This window comes from Engystomops pustulosus, chromosome 1, assembly GCF_040894005.1.
Source record: "Engystomops pustulosus chromosome 1, aEngPut4.maternal, whole genome shotgun sequence".
NCBI lineage: Eukaryota > Metazoa > Chordata > Amphibia > Anura > Leptodactylidae > Engystomops > Engystomops pustulosus.
In genome coordinates, this window is record NC_092411.1 from 55,585,524 (window position 1) to 55,602,340 (window position 16,817).

General features: G+C 40.6%; 1 protein-coding gene across 4 annotated transcripts in view; it reads left to right on the forward strand.

The window, feature by feature from the left end:
- COMMD10 (COMM domain containing 10) overlaps positions 1 to 16,817 on the forward strand; it is a 238,083-nt gene that overhangs the window by 65,836 nt on the left and 155,430 nt on the right. The gene's annotated exons all lie outside the window — the stretch shown is intronic.

Genomic DNA, 16,817 nt, shown 5'->3' on the forward strand with positions numbered 1-16,817 from the left:
ATTTGTAAGTTTCATGAGATGTTTTACCTAGTTTTAAGCTTTTATATCTGCTATGGATCTAGCCACTGTTTATATACTTGCTAAAATAGGGCAGCTAACGATTTCATTCTCAGGGCTAGGCTTATTGAAAACTGCCTGTCTTTCAGATGGTCACATGTATAAAGAGTTTTTGTCGTATATCTCGGTGCTCACAAAAATTGTTGCTAACCACATTACACATATTTCTCATAATTCACAGTAAATAAGGTGTGAAAATCCCTTGAACCATATTTTTTTATATTGGCAAACTACCATGCCTAATATTGGAAGCTTTGATACTCATAGTTTTCTTGGTTGTTATTTTTCGCTGCACAATTTTTTCCCCATAATAATAGGGCATATGGAAAAGAGTAGTCTTGATGAAACAACCCCTTTAAAGTTTCTAGATGAGACAACCTCTGTAAAGTTTCATTCATAATTCTTTCAATCAAAAACAAATCATTGACTCCAGATGTTCTTGTACAACTCCAAACTTGTATTGATTCTCCAACACATTGCAATATGTTGTAGACAATGTTCAGAGGATTGATACTGCATCGGTAAGGCATGTTTTGCTTCAATTGTTTGATATAGGAGCTATTTTTGATCCTATATTTCAGTGATGGCGAACCTTTCAGAGACCGAGTGCCCAAACTACAACCAAGACCCACTTATTTATCGCAAAGTGCCAGCACAGAAATTTAATTAGTGATTTACATTCTATGCTCTGTCACAGCTTTCATTGCTATCAGCACCCTGAGGACACCAATAAAGCAGAAAATAAAAGAAATTTGGATGATCATTGTAGCTCCCCTCCAGGATCCCATAAACAGGAAGAAATGTCAGGCCCGGAGCAGGAGCTACATAATGATAATCCAGATCTGTCTGCACCTTCCCACTCCTCCAGTAGTCCCAGGTAGCACTGTCACTTTAAAATAGCTCTGTGCACAGCAAGTCCTTGGACTGGACTGGGACTGCAGGAAGATACCTGGAGTCCTCTCTGGTGATGGCCTGGGTGCCCACAAAGAGGGCTCTGAGTGCCACCTCTGGCACCCGTGCCATAGGTTCGCCACCACTGCTATATTTCATAGTGGTGACCTATCTTCAGCATATGTCACCAGTGGAGGTCCGAAATCCAGAGTACATACACTGAGCAACTATTCTATGTAGCATCCAGCACCTGAACTATAGGCAGAGGGCTCAGTCCTCGGTATAGGGAATACGCTATGGCTTCTGTATGTCAGGGAAGAATAGTAAAGATGTAGGACTCTAATAGAAGTAACCAAATGAGTTGTTTGAATAGAGGGATCACTGAAAGAATATACCCAACATAAATTATGGGGAGATTTATCAGGGCTTGTACACCAGTTAATTTCCCCTTCATGCCACCTCCACGCAAAGTGGGCCGGCGCAAGACATTCCTGCCCTACACCTGCACACTAGTTATATTCAGAGACCATTCAAGCTGAAGCTGTATGGTGGATAGTTGTGCAAATCTACGGCAGACAGGAAGCTACATCAGGAAACTGGAGCCTTGTAATGTATCCGGCGGTATTGGATGAACTCCTCATACGCTGGGATATGATAATTGTCCCCCTATGGATTCATGTATGTTATGTGTTATGTACTGTTTCAGCCTTTTGTGATCAAGGGTCATTGGTGCCTTAATGTCCAGGTCAAATTTAGCAATTCCGTTTCCTCTTCTATATCTTTGGAACTTGTTTTTTTTTTTACAGTAACTTGATAGGATAGTTTTGTTAATAAATTTTATTATCTTTATAGAATTAGCAGACACATTGCTAAAATGTGAAAAAAGACACCATTCCATTTTTTACCATTTTTAACAGTAGATATCTCCAGTTCTGTGGTGCCTAGTAACACAATACAGATGTGAGAACTGCCATGGTTCAGAAGATGTTTGAAGTAGCATGTCTATGGACTTCATGACATAACCTATCTGCATTTGGTGTGTGCAGTAAGGGCTTATATAGCCGTATGACCGTCGAAAATAAGGTAAGAGTTATCCCAACTTTTTAGGATGGTTGGTGGGAGTCTGATGTTTGCCGCCCCCTCAAACAGCTGAAGGGATGGTGCTTCAAGCACAAATTCTTCTACACACACAGGACATGTGATATCACATCCTTTTTTATGTGATTATGGGTGAGCTAAAATACCTAGCATAACCACTGTTCAAAACATGTTAAAGGACATCCACCACCACATTTAGGGGTGGTAGACTGTCACCAAATGCATGCTCGTTACCTTAGGGGTGGTGGGAGAGTCCTTCTGCCACGTTCTTCACGTCCGCTACTCTGAAGTAAATGCTTTGCATAAGATTATGCAAATTAGCTGGAGGCACTCACCTCTCCTCTAGCCCAGCACCTCCTGGCTTCATCGGAACATAATTTATACATGCACCCTCATTGATATTCCCCCAAGTTGCCGACCGCAAGCGCTGCAGACAGCTGGTGAGGTCACCCAGATGCCTGCTAATCTCGTGCATGCGTTTCAGCTGACTACCTTGCACAGCCAGCCAGAGAAGTGTGGCTGGGCAAGGAGAAGCTGATGTGACTTAGTCTGGCCAAGAGGAGGAGATTAGCAGATAACAGGGTGACGTTGGGGGAATATCAATGAGGGGGTGTGCATAAATTATCTTCCGACGGAGCCAGGTGGAGCTCGGCTAGTGGAGAGGTGAGCGCCTCTGGCTAATTTGCATTAACTTTATAAAATATGTGAAGATGTGCCAGAACCTGGCAGGAGGACTCCCCCATCACCCCTAAGGTAACAAGCATGCATTTGGTGAGAGTCTACCACTCCTAAATGTGTTTTGTCCTTTAAATGTATTAACTCGGCTTCTAAAGAAAGTATCTGACTTTAGAACTTCATACTATAAAACATGTCCTGCTGGTGTCAGATGTCCAGTTTGAAGGGATTTTCCAGCCTTGCAGCCAACATATAGCTTGATTTTCTACTACAGATGAAAGCTTCGGGTAATGCTTTCCATGAAACTGGCGATGGACAGTGCCCGGGCCAGAACAATTGCTTGGTTTTCATATTTTCTCTTAGCTCTTGCTTTTAGTTTTGTTTATTAAATTTATTTTACTTTTGTCTATTTCTTTGATAAATTAGTTTCTCAATATGTTGCTCACAATGACCAACTTTGTTTTCAGCTATGAAGTATTTGGTAGCGTTGTTATCCTGCCCGTATTGTAGAAGCCGTTCTGTGTCACTGCACCTTGCTCCTTTGCTAGGATTCATGCAGAGCAGATCTGGAGAGCAGTTTAGTATTTCATCATTCTGTGTGTTGCTCCTTTCTGAAGGATTGTTTGACGCCTGAAAACAAATAACACAGTAGGGTAACATTAAGCATAGCTGGTAAGAACAACATCAACATTTTTTACAAAGTTATGGTTGTTGCTGAGTTTGTTGAAGCAAATGCCTGGAAGAGTTATGGGAAGACTTACAGGGAGCCGCTGAGTGTTCATTGTACAGGGCAGATGTATTTCCACTTTTATTTATGGGATTTCCTTTTTTTTTTCAGATTAAAATAGCAACAGGATTATTATTGAGGGTTGTTAATATGGCTACAGCCGCTTTATTATAGCTCTATTGCCATGACATGCCCTGATACTTCCAAATCATCACACTGGTCTGCCCTCTGAGAGTTTCATTAATAGTCCAACACCTTTTATCTGCATAAATGGAGGTGGGATGATAACTTGTTTATGTATGATTTGGAATAGGTTGCGGTCACATGTCTCCAGCTTGAGCCAAGTATGCATGTGTTTAAGAGGTCAAGAGGAATAGCCGCTGACGGAGGGAGTGTTTGGCTGACCGCTATTGAGCTTGTATATTACCTTTTTGCCGTTCCAAAGTCTTGGAATTATTTTTGGTTTATGTTTAATAAAATTCAACCTACGGAGCATGGATTTCCTATAACTGCATCTCCCCTTTTACTTAACATGCTAATGGTTAAATGTTTAATATATCCGTATAGATGTTCAAGGTGAAATCTGCCCACAGGCAATAGTACAGCCCTGATATTAATCATAAAATAAGTAGAGTATCCGCCTTAGTAACAGAACAGCGGATGGGATAGGATAGAATACAGATGGAAGAGTTATCTATCTTCAGATCCGGAATCATCATCCTATTTAACTGGGAGCATGGGGTTAAATTTAGATGGCTCCCATCTGGGTTGGGATATTAAAGACATTCATTTCTGGGGTAGAATTTTATCAGCTGTTTACTTTCACACCAAGTAACATCCTAGAAAATCATTTGAAATGTCTGGATCAGCAAACCAATTCTTGATGTCTCATGTCTCCGAGCTCCCCATGTGCTTTTGTGATTTATCTGCTGAAATGCAGGTTGCTTCAGAGCCTGGGATATACTTTATAGGGAACCAGAAGCAATGGCCTCATTAACTGGCTCTTTTTGTCAGATGTTATAGTAGAAAACCTTTATAATAAAGTCTGAGGTAGAAAGCGGCTGAGCATCAATCCTTTCATTGTAGACAGTCAGACGGGGAGCAGGGAACCAGCAGAAATGACTGCTTTAGGCTCTGCTGACATCACGCTAAGGCAATAGATTTGGGTATATAATAGGAAAACTCACTTTGTAAGCTCAATGGAGGCCAAAAACAAACAAAAAATAAGAATATATAAAACAAAAATCACAGTTTTAAGAATTCAGACCTTGTAAAATATAAATGTATATAAAATAAAACATAATACAGTGATTTGCACATTATACCAACATTTGGAGAAAAACATATCTGTACCTCACATCCACGTGTTATTAAAAAAAAAAAGATCTTAAATGAGGCGGCACGGACCCTGCAAGCGCAGTGGCTTCACCCCAGGACCCAGAGCATGTGCAGAAGCACCCTGTGGCCCACAAACCTAGCTAAAGCCACTGCGCTTGTGTGGTCCCAGGGGGCAGCATCGCAGGGGCTACTCGGGACCTGGAGTATGCTTAACCTCTGGAGTTCACAGAGGTTACTCCACGCCCCAATTAGCCTCAAAGGTAATTTGCATGAAGACTCAATAAAGTTTATTACACTATCTGCAACTTGCTAAAGAATTACAACATTTGTCAATGGATGATGCACACATGGGCCATCTACCTCTGGAACTACTGAACAAAGTAGTTTTTGAGTACAAACTCAAGATTCTCGGTTACATTTTGATCAAACTGCTTAAACTTCATTTTAGTGGGTCCCTACATTTATTGGCCTCTGTGAAACAGGACCAGCAGGAACCATCAGCCCCCATGGCTCTGGGCCTTGGAACCCACAAGCACTGCACCACAGGAACAGCAGACACCATGTAGTACCACAACATATGAACAGTTCTTGATTTCTTGATTTATGTGGTATCCATGTTACTATTCCATATGACTGAGCAACTTTATGCATGAGTGAATCAAAAACACCAGGGACAAATGGGCTGGTGCCAGGAGCAAAAATAAATGAGGGCTATGCCAAGATGCCATGATGAAAGCTATGCCAATATTTGTCAAAAAATGATTTGCAAAACATATAGACCCATATTTTATCCATAGACTGTAAGCAGCAACGCATATCCAGAAAGTTAGTAAGGGACAAGAAATGGCTGGAAAAGTAACTGTCTCATTAAGCATACATTAGCAGTCTCATTAGCATACAGATTAAAGTGGGAAATACTAGGAAACGCCATTATGTACAAAAATGATAGCGGTATGCTGGAGATGCAGCACATTTCTCTACAACATGCTTCTAGCAAATTAGAAGGCCCTTCTTGACATCCTTCCCGGCTTTTAAAATTCTTCAGTTCCAGTTGTAGATCTAAAATGAAAACCAGTCGTATCTAATCGAACTATTTTTTAAGTAACTTTGCATTCCTTTCCTCATCAACATAAACTGCGCACCACTTGTATATTTTGTGTTGTATTATTTGGTGTAATTTTATTGGTGGGTTTGAATTACTTCCCATTTAAAAATGTTTTCCTGGAAAATAATAATTACCTTATAATCTATCGACTGCTCCTGTTTTGATGCTTACTAGGATTTATCTAGCTTCTTCTTCCTTTTCCAGTCTTAACATATGAGGAAGTGGCTGGCAATGTCACTCAAACAATCACTGGTTGAGGAGGGTCACCGATTTGAGTTATTGATTGGCCAGGGAGGCATTTTAAGCTTCATCCACGAAGACGAGAGAGGATCTGGCAAGAATAAAACCTCATTGGTAGAAGATGAATGAGACTTGCTATCCTTATTTAGTTTTGCCTTTTTGTAATATATAAAAAGTGCTTGCACATACGCCGGGAAAAAGTCTATATATAACCCATCTCTATGTGTCATTGCAAAGTGTTTTGAACAGTTTATCTTTTAGAAAACCTGCTTCGAGTTTTTCATATTTTGTGTCCAGCAGCTGAGCTCCCGTCCTCTGTAATGTATGATGCAGTTCTACTAATTACCTGATATTCCGCCTGTCTCCTATCTCACACCCGTCCTGCCATTTCATTGTACGTAAATAGTAAGATTGTCATATTGGACGTGGTTGATTGAATGCTTTGACAGTTTAATTTCATCTTCATTTCTCGCCGTGAAAATTGGACCTTTAACAATCTTTTAAGCTATGCGGTTAAAGAGTGAATTAAACTGTGCATAACCGACCTGCTCCTAAAGTGGAAATTGTGCTTTTAAAAGAGTAGTCTCATCTTAACATTCCCACATGCGTTCCCACATCATATGCCATAAATGTCTAATACATGCAGGTCGTATTCTCTTCACCTGGAGAATGTGCGTCTTTTTACTACTGTTTCAAAGCTGTGGAGGCTTTGTGGGTGAGGTTTGGGTGTTTCATGAAGTCCCATAGAAGTAAATGCAGATAGTCACACTTGTGTTGCCACCTCTCTACTTGCTGCAGCCACTTTTGCCTGCATCCATTGGACATATATGACTTATCCTGTCATTATGTCTTAATTGTCTAAGATGTAAATAACCCTATAAAGCATAACCGTAAAGTTACTGACAAAAAATAGTTTTAGCACAGCTGGACAGCGCTTTTGACAACAATTTCAACAATATCATGATGTCGACTTCTTCCTAGCCTGAGATATAGCCTGGTATATGTATCATTCCTTGTTTATAAGTGGGTGGCACATCCTGGTTCTGACATCAGCTAAGGGACTGAAGCCAGAGCACTCAGGGCATTCATGTGAATTGGGAGAGCCTATTTGTAATTGAACAATTTGAAGCATGTGATGAGTCAAATGCCTTTGACATCACTCGAGGTCCTTTGAGAGAACACTTGCTCCACATTAATGGCAATCGAAAAGACTGCACGAGGCTCAAGCTGTCTGCTCATACACAGGCATATGGAAACGGTGTGTGTATTAGCCCGTAGAAATTAATTTGTCTGTATTCTGTCTGATCAATCAACAGCCAAAAACTACATTTGTGTGTTGGGAGCCTAAGGCTGGATTCTCATTGAATGTATGCACAGCAGAATTTTTGATGAGCTTTAACTAGCTATCATACTTCTCTTGTTTGGTGGGTATGTTGTGTTTAGCAATGATAAACATGGTTTCCGTAGGTGACATACAGCTATTAACGTTTCGGAATGTTTTCCTATTTTTGTTTCCTTTTTCCATCATCCGTCAATCCCTATTCTTCCCCCACTATTGCACAATGTGCCTGAAACAAGAGATCCTAGCCTTTTTTGCTTGTCCAAAATAATCTAAATATGCCCATTTAAGTGTCCAAAATAATTGCCTGGCGTAGAATTGTGCTATGAGCTTCACCAGGAACCTGGCACAGGCGTTAGTTAAATTGCCAGGCCGGGTGCCCCTTCTCTCCACTCCCCCTCCCCACCCACTTCACGCCCCTCCCTGCCCACTTGTCGTAAGGGTGGTGGAGGAGAAAAAGTTGCAATTCCTGGCGCATGGCTTATACACAATGAAAAAGCATCATACTGGTTAAATACCCCTACTTGTTTTATATTCTACTCTTCGGGAGACCAATCCTACTACAAGTAGAATCTAATTTCCTAACATCCCTGGAAAAAATATTCTTCCCTATGTATATTCTGTATAATTTCCAGATTTATGGATGACACTAGTGAAATAAAGTGGGTCTAAGGTCAAAGATAAGTTTGGTTCTCTAGATTGGTTCCCTTGTGTTACATAAATTTTAATAGATATCTATGTTCTATTGCTATTCACATGACTAGATATGTATCATATTTAGGATTGCTTATCCTTTGAAGCCTCTACCTTCCTCCATTTACCGCCCCATTTACAATGTACATGCATTATTAATATTTAGCCAAGGAATGTGACAATGTTTACCGAGCAGAGTGATAAATGAGGGTGGTTATAATCGGGCACCATCTGCAGCGTGTTGTAACCAGTGGGTTACCTGCCCGGGAGCGCCATTTATTACAACTTTGTGATGTTCTATAGAAGACAAAGATGAGGTGTCATCCATTCAGAGGATTTATTTCTTTCCTTCCATCCAAACATGTCGTATCATTTTTATTAGAAGTGTTAATGTGACAGTGTGAGATGTATTAAACCTTTTTTATTGATTTTTCTACCAACATTCATTTTATGTTTGTTTGGCTGGACGCAGTTCTGGTATATGGATTATTTGGGATTGACGTTGTTTAAAAAAGAAAAAAAAAACTTTAATTATGTGCATGCTGGGGGTATAGAGACCACAGGAAATGGCTTCTGGTTGTGCTTAACATTTCTTATGCTAACATTGTTTTATCTACAGTTTATAGCACAAATAAATTTATGAAGCCATTTTTTTCTCGAAAATTTAAGTTATTTGATAATAATAAAGTTTGCAATATATTTTATGAAAAATAATATTTTTTAAAAAATAATACCGCTACTTTTATTTTTCCCCTCCCCTCTTTTATGCATTGAGAAGTGTATCTTAAGGTAGTTCTGATGTACAACAAGCTAAAGACTTGCTCCAAGATACTCTGAACTGTAGATTTGGTGTTTCCTGTTTGTGTTTTGACCCAAAGGTTTTTCTCAAACGCCAAAAAGGAAGTTAATGTTAATAAATTGAAATTGAATTACCGTATTTTTCTGACTATAAGACGCACTGGACCATAAGACGCACCAAGGTTTTAGAGGAGGAAAAATTAGAAAAAATGTTTTTTTTCTCAAAATAGTATGCTAAAATTTTAATAAAGTAACAGTAAAGTAACTGGGTGGTGCAGGGCAGCCATGTTCCTCTTTGGAGAGGGGCAGGGGCGAGCAGCGGTCACCCCCTCCTCCTCTCCCGGACACCGCTGTTGGCATGTAGTCAGGGGGTCTCAAGAGTTACCAGGGCTGTATAGGTATGAGTATATGTGACAATGGTCACAAGAGCTTACAATCTATGAGGAGGGGACACAGGAGGTGACAGTGCTTGTACAATGGCCACAAGAGCTTACAATCTATGAGGAGGGGACACAGGAGGTGACAGTCCTTGTACAATGGCCACAAGAGCTTACAATCTATGAGGAGGGGACACAGGAGGTGACAGTCCTTGTACAATGGCCACAAGAGCTTACAATCTATGAGGAGGGGACACAGGAGGTGACAGTCCTTGTACAATGGCCACAAGAGCTTACAATCTATGAGGAGGGGACACAGGAGGTGACAGTCCTTGTACAATGGCCACAAGAGCTTGGTCTGTGGGGTAAGGTACCTTCACAAGACAGCAGCCTCTACATACCAGGCAACAAGGGGTTAAGAGTGTGAGAGCAGAGACCTGGGGGCAGGGAGGACTTATCACTTATCTGATCCTGTCTGGAGAGAAATTACAGTTCAGACATTGCAAGTGGTAGGTTTAGACACATATACATGGCACCAGCTCAGGGTGAGCTGGTGCCAGAGCATATTTTTGTTAGGGGAACAAAGCCCCTATCGCCGTTTTATAAGTTATATTAACTTATAACTCGGCGCACCGCACTTGGGCACGGCGCACCATGCGCGTGCCTGTGCGTGCGCCAGATTCTAAAGTGCTGGAGAGCCAGTGACGTCACCGAGCTCTCTGGCACACGCAGGCCTGCGCAACTTAGCACGGGGAAACAGGCACGTCACCGCCTCTCCAGCACATTAGAATCCGGCACGGGCACGCGCATGGTTAGCATTTTGGGGACGCTGTCCTATAAAATACTGATGCTTACGGTGCAGATCTTTAGGCATAATTGTGCTGTAGATGGGGATAAAGTAAGGCCTACTTGTTACGAGAGAAGGTAGAAGCTTGGATTGTGTTTTGTACCTTGCACAACCTTCCATTCTGCTTTCCATCATCTGTAATTGTACAGATGGTCAATTGTAACATTTTTCCCTTCTCTACTAATATTGGATCAATATCCAGCAGTGCAGGGGGCCTCCACCGTAACAGCTCTCACCTGCAGGCTGTGTTATATAGTATGTGTGTATGTAGTGCTGCCAGATCTAATCATTGCCTGGGACTCTGCTCCAAGCAAGAATTCATGAGCATATGTGCAGCTACGTCAACCTGAGGAAGGCATGGAAACATCATAGTCTGTACCTTCGGGAGGGAGCAGTATAGTCCAATGCAGGAGATTTTAATAAATTATCAGAACTTCTGGCCATGCCTTCTGTTTACTGCTATTTTAGTAAACGTGTAGTAAATGTTCCACTTTATCTCTTTAATGCTGAGAGATAAAATATAATTGTTTGATTCCTTAGCAGAAGGTTTATTTTTACCACTTAAAAGAAACCTACCATTTGATTTGATGCATTATGAAGCAAACATACCTTGAGAATGCTGTAGCTACACTGATGCAGAAATATATCTCTTGTTTAATCCCTGAGCTGAGTGATTTTGCTGATAAATAATTATAAAATTATGATAATGAAGCACATTAGTTATGCACTGCACCAGAGAATGAAGCATTCACTGTTCTCCCAGGCAGAATAATCAATTGCTGCACCATCCCCCAGCTGTTGTTTTTGAGTGATCCAGCTCACATATCCCTTGCATTTTGATTTTGTACTCTTCTTGTAAATCCAGATATTGTTACACACTCTCCTGGTTTTGACAATGTTTCCTTCTGGAACTAGCATGTTTGGCAAACCATTTGAATGGCATAGCATATGGCTTGCCAGGGCTGGAGTAGGTACCTGCTATGGATAAGTCATACCTTTATTAAGCAGCGATTTGCAATGTCAAATACAAGATACAGGTCTTATTTAGATAGATCATTGGTTTTCACCCTACAGGTCCATCAGGAGGCCATGAGTAGTATCGTTAATAAGGTCTGTATGATGGCCATATATTTACTTGACTGACTTGGCATGGCTGAGCAAAACTCTTCACATCATAGAGATCTATAGTGATCCAATGTAAACACATGTCTCCTGTCTCATTCTTATAATCATTTACCTCTTAACAAAGGTTGTGACTGTTGAGGGTTATACTTTGGACCGATCAGAAAAAGATATTAGGACATCGGGTCCTACTGAAGCTTTGGTACCAACACCCAGGAACCGAAAAGCTCAGATCGTAGGTGTTGTACCCTTTACACTATCGAGAGGATAAAAGAATTTGTCCTACGAGGACATTATCACCCATTTGTCACATAAAATGTAACTTTTATTTCTAAAAGTTGACCCAGATCGCCGACTTTTACAACTAGAGGCGAAATGGATCTACCGATTGAGAACACTAAGCCCCAAAGGTCTTAATGAGGGGTTCACTTCTGCGGCATTTTTATGAATTTTTATGAAGTGACAATGACCTAGAACAAATGATAGGACCTGATCATTCCACTAAGGCACACCTACACTTGGGTCATCTGATAAGAAAGGGATAACGATATACCATATATGAATATACTGTACAATGGGCCTACCTGACAAATAGTGATAAATTTATTACGAAGTTTTGTGAGTGTAATACATCACAGATGACATATGCGATAAGACCGAATAACATTGGGGAAATGTGTGGACCCACGCGTGTAGTGTCCACCCGTAACGATTAGTCCATCCCATATACACTAAATACATTTATGTTCCCCCTGTCCCCTTCCATGGGCGGGAAGTTAATAAATACTTGCGGAAGAATGAAGTGAATAATCAACCAAAGATGGAAATCAATACTTACGATCTAGCCGGCGCATCTCCACGAAAACAGAGCTTTGCTCCGATACATACGTATGCCCATATGAGACCTTCGGCAGTACCGGAGACCAAGTCCCCTGACATGCGCATATGCGGGAACCGCAATAGCTGGGAACTAAGTCCCTGGGCATGCGCAGTTGAGCCTTGCCAGTGCGCAACACTCGGACATATGCATCACAAAAACGGGGAGACGCGTCAGGACACGCCTCCAGTACTTGTGACACATAATCTCCCTTGCATGGATTGGATGAAAAGGACGAGCCCTCGGTAATATGATTGGACACTGAAAACGGACCTCCCCACTCTCTTCCCTCCCCACTGATACGTCAGCATGAGAGTCTTTAAACATTGCTGATGTGGTTGGCGTGCCGCATTATAGCCCCGTTACCCCTGAGGACGCCACGTTTAGTGGCAAAACATGTCGGGGGGCTAGTTTGCACTTTATAATTTTAGATTCAGCAGTGTGCCAAAGCGTTTCGCAATTCAGCGATAATATAAATTGTATGTGTGAAGGAATGACTGGAGTCTAACAATAGGGCAAAATATAGGAATCCTCCATTACTCCCCCTTCCCCTCCTCCCTTTAGCTTGCTGAGGCTGTATAATAGAAATGATGTTGGTCTCTGAATGTGCTGTATCATAGTTTACAAATAGGAGGCTTAAGGGGCTACACCGTAGTAAGGTTACTCAGCTGGGAAATAAATTGACGGTCCGAACGGCTCATACATAGACCTATACCTGATAGGACCTACTACTACATGCCCTATATACCCTGTATTCCCGATGTCTAATTCGCTGTGTACCACTGTCTGTTAGTTTTAAACTTCACTCATAGTTGAATGATCTTTGATCCATCCTTTTAAAAATTAGAAATATAAGTAAAATTTTATGTGACAAATGGGTGATAATGTCCTCATAGGACAAATTCTTTTCTTCTCTCGATATTGAATATAATACACACCCAGTCACACTGGTCAAAATAGGTAACTTTATTATCTTTTCTGTACCCCTTACACATCACAGCCATACAGACTACAGTATCTATGTGGCTTCAGAGGGAGGCAATCCACAGAGAGTTGGTGGTATTCCAGGGCAGCTGGCTACCCATTGAAAGACCCCCAGGTCTGTCGATAGCATACTTCTATCAACGGTCACATGGACAGTATTGCCTAGGCCAGACTCTGGCGACTAAATTGGCCCTTATGTTTCTTATATCTGCGTTCTATCATGGAATACTGCAGCCTTCAAAGTTCCAACAGTGATTTTCACACTAAATAGCCGACTTATAAATCATACTTATTTTTAATAGGATGCCAGGTCACGGCAAAAAGCCACATGTAACAGTCTGGTAACCTGATGTAACGAATATTGATGTCAATACTAACTTTGAGCCATTTTAAAGACTCGTGAAGCATTCTGTACTGTATGCCTGAGTGCCATTTGCAGTTTACTAATCCCATGCTGACTGCACACTGTAATCTGCTAACAAAGTATTCTTGTGTCTCCTTTATATGAAGACTGTAAAAATATTTAACAGTCGATACACAATTTCAGTATCTGGAGACTATTGGCTGTAAAGAAAGGCTATAAAACATTATGGGTCAACAAGGTTTTATAGTTCTGCATGACGTTTTCTATTTTTCACTAATTAATCATAGCAGACAGGATTTCTAAACTGGAAGAAGAAAGATTTATGCATCAACATGCACATCAACAAAAACATTAGAAGGAGAAAATATTCCACAGGTAATAGAATTAACTACAAGACACATTACAAGTCTTCTAGTCTGTAGAAAACGATATACTGAATGAATGAATGAATGTATAGACTGGTATTGTACGACACAGATTCCAATTTTTACTTGGTAGAGAAAAGTTTGAATAGTGTTTCGAAATTCGAGTAGATGTAGACAATTTTCCTTCTAGTTAGCATGACTATGTGCCAGAATATGTACAGGTACACTGCATTTTTAATCCATATACTAGACAAATATACAATAAGATTGAAAAACCTTGTTTAAGAGTGTTTAAAAAATATGAAAAAACCATTAAAATTTACTATACTGTATATACTTCAGTATAACCCACCGGAGTATAAGCCGAGATACCAATTTTACCTAAAAAAACTGGCAAAACTTGTTAACTCGAGTATAAGGGTGGGAAATGCAGCTGCTTCAATTTAATAAAATGTCTAGCACACTTCTTTCGTTACTAAAATGTACAGCAGCCTCCCTCATTATTAAAATTTCCAGAAGCCTCTCCTCATTAATAAAATGTCTTGCAGTATCCCCTCATTAATAAAATGTGCAGCAGCCTCTCCTCATTAATAAGATGTCTTGCAGCCTTCGCTCATTAATAAAATGTCCAACAGGGACACAGCGATAACCATAACATAGTTAAAAAGCCATGGGCACATGGAAAAGAAAAAACTATTTTGAATGGATCGACTCATGGCGTATCGACTAAGGAGGTTTAAATATCCAGCTAGCTTCCTTCACGCGACATGACGTATTAAATACAGAGGTTTACATGTCCGGCTAGCTTCCTTCCCCCGATATGTCATATTCACTAAGGAGGTTTAAATGTCCGGCTAGTTTCTTTCACCCAACATGACATATTGACTAATGAGGTTGTCACGGAGAGGACGCCGCCGCCTCGTCACGTGACGTGGGGTGCAACTGTACGGGTTAATTTAGCCTACTCAAACTTGCGCTCACCTTTCACTCAGGACACAAATTGAGCCTAAATCACACCTCATACAGCTCCAGCACCAGAACCAGACCCGCTGCCACCACTTATTGCATTTATACTGGGACCAATAAGTATCCCACTCTACATCAACTCTTGCTCTCAAGCAGTCATCTTGTCACACCACTAGACATGCACATTCAGCACTTTAGCAGTAACACAGCTAACCACACTTCACAAGGCTATGAGTTCGCAGAGCATACAGGGACCAAAATTAAAGTGAAAAGCTTTAATTACAAAAAGTTGATCAGTGCATAAAAAGATATTAAAAACAAAAGAATTACAAAATAAAATGACACACAACCCGGCAAACAGTTATAAAATAAAAAGGGAGAAAAATAACAGAAACTTACAAACTTAAAGTAGATTCTGATCCCTGGAGGTGGGAGAAATAAGGAACACACTCAGCTTGTCAAGCAGCCCCCAAAATGTGAACACCAATTCTTGGATTTCATATTGTTTTATAACTTCTCAGTTTGGTTCAGATTTCAGAACCTCCCATTCATTAATTAGTCCAGAGGGTCATTCAGGATTGGGCAAAGTTTTAATGAGGGGGGAGAGTCCAGGAATATTTTAAACAGTCTTTTGTTTCCAAATCCTGATGCAGAAGAGGGGGGGGGGGTAGGGAGACCAAATGACCTTTGGGGTCTGAACAGACCAGTCTTCAGTTCAGAGGTTATCAGGCTGTTAAAGCTCCAGGATGTCATAAAAGCTGCCTGGACGCTTCAATAGATGCCAAATATTTAAACAAAGTTTGGTTTAACTATAGGGTAATTACAATCTTATACATTCACAATTAATATCTCCTTGACAGAGGTTTAAATGTCCGGCTAGTTTCTTTCACCCAGTGTGATGTGTCGGGTTTAAACATCCGGTTACCTTCATTCATCTGGCATACCTTATTGACTATAGATCTTCTACCAAAATCTCGTCTTGGCCTTTTCTTTTCAAAGTGTACATTGTTATTAACTATATTTTAATACCGTATTTTTTCGAACTATAAGGCGCACATTGAATTTCTCAGAAATCAAAGGTGCGCCTTATAGTCCAGTGCGCCTTATATATGAACCGTACTTACAGACAACAGCTGCCTTGAACTGTGCACAGGTCTGCCACCTGCTGATCAATCATCCTTATACTCAGGTGCGCCTTTTAGTCCAGTGTGCCTTATATATGAACCTAGACATTCATATAGGCCTTTATTGATGGTGTGCCTTACACTCCAGTGCGCCTGATAGTTGGTTTTAAGCTTCTTTCATAATTTGTATTTGTATTCTTCATATGTTTTGCTCTGAGCAGCCCAACCACTTTCTCTGTGACTTGATCAACCTTTTTTCTCTTGTTTATCGGATGCATACTATGACCATGTGGCCTGGTCAGCCTGGTCAATTTCTGCCCAAAATCTGCAAGAACCACATCTAGTGCTGCGCCATAAACTTCATTGCAAAGGGGTTGTGTGACAGGATAGAATGGGTGAAAAGATAAGTACACTTCGATCGATTATTCCCTGCTTTACTAACTGGAAACCCGCAGACATTACATGGGCTTATAAAGTAGCATTATACTTACTTGCTATTGCCCTTCCTTTATCCGTCTTCCAATATGTACAGAATATATTGCCCTCATCCATTTGCACCCATCACATGCATGTCACCGCTTCTATCTTTTGTATATACACATTTTAATGTCTGTATTGGCATTACTGTGTATGTGTAATAAATCACTCTTTGTGCTAAATTATGGGGTCATTTGAGCCACATATGCAGTTTAGACGATAAATAATACCCAGCAGCGCATTAAACTAATTTGATTTGGTTGCCAAAAGACATGTGTCTTATATTAAAGACACGAGTAGCAACATAAAACACCTCCTGATGAAATGCTTTGTATTATATTATTTCAAATGCA